Here is a 9,468-nt window from a genome sequence, read left to right on the forward strand (position 1 = left end):
CGCGCACTCAAAAGCGAGACAACAGAACACACTGAAACTCACTCAGTAACTCTCTCAAGTACTCAAACACACACGTATTCATTCAGTGGACTTTGCTGCTCAGTGTCCCAGACCAAGCAAGATAACTACATCTACGGGCAATCACCTGGACAATGATACAATAAGGTCATGATTACAAAATGCAGCTAAGGTGTTAAAAATTAACAACATGAAGTGTACAGTTCAAGTAATTTACTGTGGAAAGCTGGATTACGTTAAGTGACCAATGGCAACAAAAAGTGACAAAGTTCATTTAGTTGCACTTCGTCACTTTGACAGGTTGTTTGTGCAGAACTCGCCTCTGTGTTGATGTATTTTGGCTCCAAGTAGTTTTTTCAGAACGGTTAAATTCGGCTTTCTGATACCTGAGGTGTCCCGCTGAGATGGAGGGTGGAGAAGGGTTGTGGGTGTCGAGGATGGATGGCGAGATCGGAGAAAAAAAGGACGGGAGGAGCGGAGAGATGTCTGATTTGAAACTCCAACAATCCATTTAGTGCTGCAGGACTTTCCGAGCTTTTCCCCCGATGACGGAGGTGGTGTAACGGAGAGAAAGAGGCAGCCATAAAATCTGTCTTGCATCAAAGCAGCTCGGGCTGTTTTGTAACGGTTTATTTTGCTGTTGTTTATAGTATGTTCTTCCTGATGCCAGTTCAACGCTGTTTTCAAAGCAGTGTAGTTGTGTTTTTTCCTGCTCTACAATCATGTGACGCTTGGAGCTCATTTGGGTCGACACTGAACTCGACCCCACTCCCGCTCACTTGGGTTTCCTCTCAGAGCACGAAACAATGTCGGTGTCGAAAGCACAGAGAGGTGGGATTTGGACCGTGGCTCCATCTGTACAATAGTATACTTGTTGATTTCCCCCTAGTGAGCTTGATTTCTGAGAGCCTATTTTGCATCAGTGCTACATGAATTTTTCCACAAAAACCCTCCTCAAGGGTTGAAACAACAGAAACAGCCAAGGATGTGTGTGTGTGTATATGCCTGAAGGAGAAATCCACCCTGAACCCTCTTACACAACTGTTGGCAGCGTGCTTCACATCTTTGGGGCTTTTTAGCAGTTTGACGTATATTTATTCTTGCTGTGGATATCCGGCCAAACACACTCGACGTGCAGGGCTGGGGATCGAACCTCAGTACACAAGCACTCAAGTACACTTTAAAATGCATCTCCTATCCAGATTGTATCTAGATTTCAACCTGATTATTTAAACCTGGTATTAATATTCCTCCACATTGAGATCCAATCACTCTGTCCAGTAACCAGCTTTCCACCTTCATTTATTTTCCTCCATGGATCATACACCCAACTGAAGTTCCACCTGGCATCGTTTCTTTGTGCTACCTTTCTTCATCATGTTTACTCCTTTCTATAGACACACTTGCCTGTATGCGGCGTCAAACTTGAGATTTTATTGGCGGAAGACGGCGATCAGGACGTGTTTCCGCCCACGTAGTTGTTGTAAGTGGATTGACGCATACACTCACAGTGAGTCCCCGACCTCCTCTGGAGGTGGTTTGGCCGATCGGATCACGATCCGTCCTCAGAGCATCTTTAGTGCATTTACACCTGTGATTAATACTAATGTGGTCAAACGCTATCTGATTGCAGTCCGATCACCCAAAACGCATTTTAATGCCAGGTGTAGGTGGCCCGGTCGTTCCAGATTTACATAAATTCTAATCAAAACAATTTCCACTAAGCAAAGTTTTGTTTTTGTTCACATCTCATTCTTTAATGGCAGGAAAAGATTTAAAAGTTGGCTTTCAAAATCAATTTTGCTGTGCAGCAAAGAGTTCATGCACTTGTCACTGCATTTGATGAAAGGGATTCTGGGAAATGTAGTTAATCTGTGACAGAAGCAGAAGAAAGCAGATTCACCAAAACAATAACAGCTCTTCATGACAAGATTATTCCTGACGTGCTGTGAACACTTCAAACTGATGCTCCCTACCAGCGTCACATGTATAAACTAGTTGATTTCGTTATGTTTGTGTTAAATTGATGCTTCCAGACTCTCCAGCAGTGCAGCGAGCAGAGAGTGGGAGTTGCACCGAACATACATCTGTACGGCATTACACTTGTTAATCGTCTCCGAGAGGCCAGGGCCTGTTCTCTCTGTAACAACATCTTGATTCTCTCCAAGTAATTCTTCCCTGAGGTTTGGGGAGGGGGTTACAGTGGAGCAGCGGTGCATGAACAAAAACTTTGATATCGTCCAAGCACTTCCTCCTGGGTCGGCGGGTTCAGCTCAACATTTTAGTGACAGCAGAGCAGCAGCGATTTAACAGACCATACAGTGACCAAACCGTCAGCCATTGTTTTGGTCAGGAGGCAGGGTGTGTAAAAAGTAAAACTGTAGATATATATCAAGCTTTTTAAAACTAAAGATTTTCTGTCACTGTTAATGAAATATCTTTGTTTTGGGCTGTTGGATGTGGAAAAGTTATTTAGGATGACACATTAGGCTCTGGGAAACATTTTATTATGTTCTAATGTTTTAGATTAAAGCCCGGCCGATAAATCAGCATGCCGTTATTATCAGCTGGTAAATCGGTAACAGCTGATTAATGACAATTAAAAAAGAAATGCAGAGAGACTGAGCCTTTAATCGTGTTATGAGTGTTGTAGTTGCATAGCTTGTCCACCAGAGGGCATTTGCAGGAATGTAAACAGAAGTACTGTCTTCTTCATGCTTTGCTGCGTAACTAATGACGCGACATTAGGTCAGCGTACGGAGTCCTGGCAGATACTGGATCGCTTTTATGGACCGTAAAAAGCTGCAGTTCAACGGGGAGCTGAAATATGCAGGAAGTTAGGAACCGATTAAGCAGAATCAAAATGCGTTCAGTGTCGTTTCTAAACCACAGTTCTTGGAAATTTAGTGAACCGGTTCTCGATGCACAACCCTAACCACTGGAGCTGTAGTAGTTGATAAAATAATATTTGCTGCTATCTGTTTAATCTGTGCCCACGCTTTACCGTCACAGGTTTGCAATGTTTCATGGTTTACAGAAAGGCCAGTTAAAGAGGCAGTTGAGAAAACCCACTGAGCTACAGATGCTAGTGGAGCAGATGCTAACTTGGCGAGGCTTTTGGGGGTGGGGTGGGGTTTGGCTGCTGAGTTTTAATACCAATCCTGGCCGTAGCTGTGGAGACAAAACAGTCGGCCGAGCGAGCAGCTACCAGGACACGACAGCCGGTTCCCCAGAAACCACGGCTGAAAAACCAAACCAGTAAAAGCTGAACAGACCGGACGTGTCCCTGCAGGTTTTTTTTCCCAGTTACCTATTCTGTTTGGGGGAATCCTCGATCGTCGTCGACTGATATCTGATATTGACTACGGAGCAAATATGTCAGCCCTCATGCACGCGGCGTGCAAGTACAGCGTGGAAAAGCAAAGGCCTCTGATCCGATCACCAGTACATCTGTGCAGAATTATCTTGTTTTCTGCTCGTCTCTGTCCGAGGCCTGTGTGTGTGTGTGTGTGTGGTGTGTGTGGTGTGGTGGTGGTGGTGGTGGGGGGGGGGTGACTCAGAGGAGTTTTGTTTGACGCCGTGGCAGGAATTAACAGGATGTTAGATGACATGAAGTTACACCGACACACAGTGGTCTCTCTGTCTGTTTCTTCGAACGCTTTGTGTTTGTTTATGGCAACAGGAGATTAAGACCCATCTGGTGTGTGTGTGTGTGTGTGTGTGTTTGTGTGTTTGTGTGGGTGGGTGGGTAGTGGGTTTGGTTTGGTTGGGAGGGCGTGCGGAGAGAAGAAGAATAGAATTGAGTGTTTTTCCAGCTTCACGTGTGTGTGTAAACGAGAAGCGGTAAAAAAAGATACAGATGAATATCAAGACAAAAGCTGTGTGTGTGTGTGTGTGTGTGTGTGTTAGTGTTGCAGAATCAGTGTGTATTTTGTGCGTGTGTGTGTGTGTAGAATGTGGTGCAGATTAAGTATTGTGCATTGTGTGTGCGAATGGGTGTGTGTTTTGGTGTTTTGTTCGGCGGTGTGTGAATGATAATGACCTCTGACTCTGTCGGTTCTCTGTTACTTTACTGGATTAGCTCCCCTTCACCGCACTCTGCCTCTGGACACGCACACACACACACACACACGCACAGCGTTACGTGCACCCTTGGTAAATATCCGACCTAACAAGCAGCCAATATAAAGCAGCGTATTGGTCGACACCACATCGCACCACACTACACAAGAAGTACTCCTGGTTTATGCGTGAAGTATTTTTACTGCTGTAGTACACAAAGATACTACACAGTACATTAATACAGAATGTTTTTCGTTTATTGATACTGAGTCGACTCACAGTGTTGATTTACATTTATATTCTAACTCACTGTATTGATACTGGATCAGGGTCTGACTCACTGTATTGATACTGGATCAGGGTCTGACTCACTGTATTGGTACTGGATCAGGGTCTGACTCACTGTATTGGTACTGGATCAGGGTCTGACTCACTGTATTGATACTGGATCAGGGTCTGACTCACTGTATTGATACTGGATCAGGGTCTGACTCACTGTATTGGTACTGGATCAGGGTCTGACTCACTGCATTGAGACTGGATCAGGGTCTGACTCACTGCATTGAGACTGGATCAGGGTCTGACTCACTGCATTGAGACTGGATCAGGGTCTGACTCACTGTATTGATACTGGATCAGGGTCTGACTCACTGCATTGAGACTGGATCAGGGTCTGACTCACTGTATTGATATTGGATCAGGGTCTGACTCACTGTATTGATATTGGATCAGGGTCTGACTCACTGCATTGAGACTGGATCAGGGTCTGACTCACTGTATTGAGACTGGATCAGGGTCTGACTCACTGCATTGGTACTGGATCAGGGTCTGACTCACTGCATTGAGACTGGATCAGGGTCTGACTCACTGCATTGAGACTGGATCAGGGTCTGACTCACTGCATTGAGACTGGATCAGGGTCTGACTCACTGCATTGAGACTGGATCAGGGTCTGACTCACTGCATTGAGACTGGATCAGGGTCTGACTCACTGTATTGAGACTGGATCACACTGTACTGATTTGGGTGACCATATTTTGGTTTTCAGAAAGGAGGACAGTGGGGCCACCATGGCAGTGAGTACTACAGAGGCTCTATCCACCTGGAGGAGTAACTAGTATGAATTAGTATAATATTATAACATTAAATAAAAAATTCAATGTTAGTATAATAATATATTTATCGGTTATACTTTATTTGTTGTATGTCTGCCTACAGTTTCTTTATTTTATTAGTCTATTTGTAACATTTCATCAGCTTATTGATATTTAACAATTCAACTGATTCACAAATATAACAGTCTTTCTTTCTGTCTTTTTAAGATTTGATTAGTGCTGATATTAGTGTATTTATTTTTTTGTGGTAATAGTGTACCACTATTTAGTACTATAGTACCAACAGCTGCCGCACCACCAGCTGCAGAGCAGCTTTTCCCCCCAAGCTATCAGACTCCTAAGCTCAAATTCATCCTCAGCACTGCTCCATTGAATATACTTTATTTGTGCTTACCATTTTTATAATTGTTTCTATGTTAATGTATATTGTCTGCTACGTAGCAGAAGGGAGTTACAAATTCAATTTCACTATATAACCTGTTATATTGTGATAAAATAAATGTACCTACCTACCTACTAGTATAATATGTATTCCAGTTACAGTAGTTGCATTATAGTACCTTGTACTCATTCATTAAATCTGTGTGCCAGAAATTACTCTACATGGGGGTTAGCCTCTAATTTGTTAATGCTAAGCGCGTCAATAATCAGAACAATTCGTGCAACGAGTTCAACATTTCTAGAAGTTTGCTGTAGCACCACATCAACCTTCTTAATGTCCCGCGACATCCAGGCAGTGGTTGTGGACGATTCACGAAAAGTGACATACTCCGTCAGCGTCGGTGGAGGGGGCAGACAAAAGTACCGGCAGCTTGTGAGGAGTGCCGGTATGCAAGAAAATGTCTCGGTACACCAAAGAGTAAAATGTAAGAGTGCCGCTACCGTTTACGGACGGGTTCCACGCATTTCTTACGCTGTTCAGGCGCCATGTGCCACTGTTGACAAGCAAGCTGCTGCTCTGTGTCTTGGCTGTTGATGTAGTGCTGAGGGTGATGACTGAGATGCCGTTTGACCAATGGCGGGGTGCGAGTAGGCGGGACTTGAAGAGAAAGGTCGAGGCAATACAAAAACACGTAGTGAATGCCGACAGTAGAAAGCAGAAGCCGAGTCCCGGACATTTTGAGCGATTTAGAAATCCCGGCTGGACACATTTATTTGGTCCTAAAAAGAGGACGTATGAGCCGCTTTTCCGCTGCACGGTACCAGCTCGCCTCGACTCGACTTGCCTTTGTTTGGTTTTCCATTGTGGAAAAGTTGTACCTCCGTGGAGGTTCCAAGCGAGCTGAGGGATACTAAAATGTGACGTGAAAACACGACAGACTGCTGATTGGTCAGAGAGAATCGTCACTATTCACTGCATCATCATTGCGTGCGCCAGACAGAAGCCGGCAACAGAAAGTTTTATATTTTACAGTTTTCATACGTAATTTCTTCACTAAATCCTCTTCTGAGAAGTTTTGAGGTGAGAAATCAGCTGTGTAGATTTCGAATATTGGCATCTCTGGGTACTATCTGCAATGGAAAACGGAGCACGGCCGAGTAGAGTTGAGCTGGGACTGGTGATGGAAACAAATGGTCACCCTAGATTAATACAGAATTTCACTCTGACTCACTGTATTGATACTGAATCATCGTTTTAATGATACAGAATCATGTCATAATTCACTGTATCACTACTGAATCGCATTGTGACTCACTGTATTGACAGGGAAGGATGTTTTGACTCCTTTCACTGAATACTAAATAATGTCCAGATACACTGAGGTTACATTGAATTCAAATGTGGGTCACTGTTTTCATACTGAATAATATTCTGACTCACCACATTGTTACTGAAACACATGTCAACTCATGTACTGATACTGAATTATTGTATTCAGACTCTCTGCACTGCGTACTGTACTGTGTGTACTGTATTGATACTGCATTGTCTAATAAACAGATATATACACACACCAACTGACTCATACGTACATTACGCATTCATAACACACCCACCAACTGGCAGGCTCTCACACACACACACACATGCATGCATTATGAAGTTACACACATTAATATCATTCACACACACACTCCGGGCAAAGATAGGAGCGGGTCTCTCTGCAGGTGTCTCTGGCTCTGCAGGACATGTCCACATGTGGAACACCAGCTGGTCAACATGCAGACACACACATGCATTCATTTCCCCTGCTGCTCTAACGCACCTCCTGCTAGGATTCTTTCCTTTTTGCATGTCTAATAGTACGCACACACACACACTCTTTCACACTTGTTTACACACTCGCTCACGCACCAACAGTACACACATTTGCAGTAGTACAGTACTCCCTCTCTCCCTCTCTCCCACACACACATCCCCGGTGCCAGTATGTCTATTTATTGGAGTGCGTAGCTGCTTTCTGCTGGCTGCGCTGCACATTGCATCATACTGCACACACACACACAAGCTGTATGTATACACAGACACAGCCTATAGACACACAGTTACGTACGCATTCAATTCACAGTTGCATCATATTAAGAGGCTGTATGCGCACACACATACTTACACATAGATTGCATCACAGTCTGGCAGTAAACGTCCTGTATTGTTCTCCCAACTTTCGTCACAGAGACTCACACAGGCAGGAAATGCAACCAGCCAGTCAACAAATCTGAAAAACAATAAAGGCCGAACTCAAATCAGTCAGTAATCCAGTCAGTCAGACTTGAAATGAGCTTAAAGCCGGTCACTCAAACCAAAAGAATCAAACAGTTTACAGTAAAAGTTTAAATCAGTCACCTAAATCTGAATGTTTTATTTCTTAGCCGTCTTTACCCGCGAGGTTGTTTTGGCCTTTCCGTGTCCAAAAATGGGTTTGACTGACTTGTCAACCTTGAGAAACGGTGAGAAAACGGACCTATATATAGATTTGTCAAGAAGTTAGAACTTATACAATAAAATCAGGAAAACAAGTCACCCAGACTAGAAATCTGCCATCCATCATCTCAAAATGAGTTCATCAGACTTAATAATCAGTCTGTAAACCTGGAAAGCAGTCAGTCGAATGAAAAAGGAAAACAAAACATTAGCTATCTTAAAACTGCTCAGGATATGAAAATCAATCAGCCAGGTGAACACCTAATCTTGGCCAGCTCTAATAAAAACACAACCTTCTAAGCATCCTGTAAATTCAGATATAAAAACCAGTCAGTCAGATCTGGATCAGCTCCTCAGTCTCACCAGCAGGCCGAGCCGCTTGACCAAAACCTCCACTGAATGAAGGCTTTGTCCACATAGTGAGCTGTGTGTGTGTCTGAGAAAGTAAAGTGTGTGAAAGAAAGAGGGACAAAGAGAACAAAAAGAGTGAAAAAGAGACAGTGAGACAAAGAAACACAGAGAGAGTTTGGTGTTTCACAGTGTGGAGCTTAAACAAGCAGTACAGGATGTGCAGCCAAACTATTTTCTCTGCTTGGCTGCAGCTTCACTGTGTGTTCGTGTGTGTGTGTCATTGGATATAGGGGGGGTTGTGGTGAAGGGGCTGATGGGATGTCACTTGTTCTCTTTACTATCACAAGTGGGAGAGTGACACACACACGTACACACTAACAGTTAATGATATACAACATGTACCGGTGTGTCTGCAGTCTCACACACACCTAAAGGCCAATCCAGGCTAACACCACTACTTCCTCACAGACCAGAAGCACCTCACCTGAAACCGCTTCATTACAGAGTTTGTTTTCCTCTCAGAAACACACTTTGTGAGTTCTCAGACCACCATTTCTTTTTGATCCAGGAAGGTTTAATATTAATTTTTTTTTTATGCTCGATGAGCTACTTTCGATGGAACGAAACGCCGCCATCTTTGAGTACACGGTTGTTATTATTATTATTATTGAGGGGAGGCTGTGGCTCAGACTAACCCTAACTAGCCAATATTATTATTATTAATATTCGATTAATTTTTAAGCTCTTTACCCTCCTTTATTATTCAAAACAGACAAGCGGTAAATCAGTGTATAGTATGACCAACACAATATTAGATAGATTAAACATACACTGTTCTTTCTTGTAGGCCAGGTCTGTGTTGAAATTAGGTGATGCATGAATTATTATTATTATGAGCAATGGTGGAGAAGGAATATCAAATTATAATGATATGAGAAAGATAATTTGAGAGTCAAGTCATGGCATTAAATAATGTGATATAACCTCATCAGGTCGGCCTTCCTACTGACAGCAAATATATACAAAGTTCACCCGTGTGAACTGTATTATACAGTAAGC

General features: G+C 43.3%; 1 protein-coding gene and 1 long non-coding RNA gene across 3 annotated transcripts in view; one reads left to right on the forward strand and one right to left on the reverse strand.

The window, feature by feature from the left end:
• The window catches only part of LOC123976446, a 20,817-nt gene extending 12,731 nt beyond the window's left edge, over positions 1–8,086 (reverse strand). Inside the window, exons 1-2 of the long non-coding RNA XR_006826360.1 lie at positions 7,981–8,086; positions 7,748–7,852 (exon numbers count right to left, since the gene is read on the reverse strand). This is a non-coding gene — a long non-coding RNA (uncharacterized LOC123976446). The remainder of the gene's footprint in view (positions 1–7,747; positions 7,853–7,980) is intronic.
• The window catches only part of LOC123976444 (zinc fingers and homeoboxes protein 2-like), a 120,122-nt gene that overhangs the window by 55,921 nt on the left and 54,733 nt on the right, over positions 1–9,468 (forward strand). The window lies entirely within an intron of this gene.

The sequence above is a fragment of the Micropterus dolomieu genome, linkage group LG09 (assembly GCF_021292245.1).
Source record: "Micropterus dolomieu isolate WLL.071019.BEF.003 ecotype Adirondacks linkage group LG09, ASM2129224v1, whole genome shotgun sequence".
Lineage (NCBI taxonomy): Eukaryota > Metazoa > Chordata > Actinopteri > Centrarchiformes > Centrarchidae > Micropterus > Micropterus dolomieu.